Here is a 1710-nt window from a genome sequence, read left to right as displayed (position 1 = left end):
AATGATACTCCTCCTTTCACTTGTTAACGTATTTTATTTTATAATGTGGTCTGCTGTTGCTGCTGCTGCTGCTAAGTCGCTTCAGTCGTGTCCGACACTGTGCAACCCATGGATGGCAGCCCACCAGGCTCCTCTGTCCCTGGGATTCTCCAGGCAAGAATACTGGAGTGGGTTGCCATTTCCTTCTCCAACACATGCATGCATGCTAAGTCGCTTCAGTCGTGTCTGACCCTGTGCGACCCCATGGACAGCAGCCCACCAAGGCTCCTCTGTCCATGGGATTCTCCAGGCAAGAATACTGGAGTGAGTTGCCATTTCCTTCTTCAATAATGTGGTCTACTTTCCTTTAGTTCATTGTAACTCTTATATTAAGTATCTCATTCTTATATGTAACTTGATTTAGTTATTTGTTGTCTATAGCTTCCTCACTTGGGTTATACCTTTTTCTTAAATTTTAGTGCATTTTTTTTTCTATTGAACACTGGCAAAACAGTCCATAGGGAAGGATAAAATCACAGTTCTCATATTCAAGGGAAATGAATTGTTGGATATGATTTACTGAAACTTAAGATGGGTCTGGATACCATTTTTATTACTTTTACTCACATACTTTTAGCATTGCATTTTATTCACTATTATAATCTTTATCATGAAAACTAATTTGGAACAATTTTCTGTTGCAATGGAAGGATTTGATAATAAAACTGATGGATGGAATTTGATATCTGTTCAAATGTTTCAAAAAGGAATAGGACTCTAAAAACTTTCTCTCCTCTCCTTTTGCTACCACACTGCCATGATCATGGGTCCTATGCACACTCCCAGGAAGGGCCTGTCCCAGTGGACTCTGCCAGACAACCACAGCATCTCCACCTGGCTAAAGCTGACCTCTGACAATGGGAAGGACAGATCTACAAACTGGCCAAGAAGGGCCTGTGTGCTACTTGCTGAGTCGCTTCAGTCATGTCCAACTCTGTGCGACCCTATGAACTGTAGCCTGCTAGGCTCCTCTGTCCATGGGATTCTCCAGGGAAGAATACTGGAATGGTTGCAATGCCCTCCTCCAGGGATCTTCCTGACCCAGGGATCGAACCTACATCTCTATGTCTCCTGCACTGGAAGGTAGGTTCTTTGCCACTAGTGCCACCTGGAAAACCCAAGAAGGGCCTGACTCCCTCACAAATAGGTGTGACCGGAGAGACTCACATGGTGTTACAGCAGTACGTTTTGTGACAGGCAATTAAATCTTGAGAACTCTTAAGTCCAAAGGACTTGCTCCTGATCTTCCTGAGGATCTTTAGCATTTAATTAATACAGCCGTTACTGTTGGAAAGCATCTTTAGAGGAACCAAAAGGATAAAGATGCTATATTCCACCTGATTCTGACTGAGAGCCATATTCACCGTTGGCTCAATATTATAAGACCAAACGAGTCTTTCTCAATTGGAAATATGAGTCATAAACAGCCTCTGCTATAGTTGCATAAATTTATCTACTGTACTCAAGCAATAAAGCTATTGTATTAACTACATAAAAAAGCTTCCTCTAGATAATGACCTTTCTTTTTGACAACAGAATGATGTTTAAGACATTAGATTTTTTTTCCTGCAGTTCCTATGTAATTTCAGGTTTCAGAGACCTGTTGTATCTGGCAGTCTCAATTTTAGTTCATTAGTTCACATAAGAAAATATAGTTTATTTACGGCAAAC

General features: G+C 41.2%; 1 pseudogene; it reads left to right on the top strand.

Annotated features, from left to right (window-relative positions):
• Positions 1-802: 802 nt before the first annotated feature.
• On the top strand, positions 803-1486 carry LOC122437932 (annotated as a pseudogene).
• Positions 1487-1710: the final 224 nt, after the last annotated feature.

Source organism: Cervus canadensis, chromosome 3, assembly GCF_019320065.1.
Source record: "Cervus canadensis isolate Bull #8, Minnesota chromosome 3, ASM1932006v1, whole genome shotgun sequence".
NCBI lineage: Eukaryota > Metazoa > Chordata > Mammalia > Artiodactyla > Cervidae > Cervus > Cervus canadensis.
Note: the sequence above shows the minus strand (reverse complement) of the source record. Positions and strands in the feature narration are given on the sequence as shown.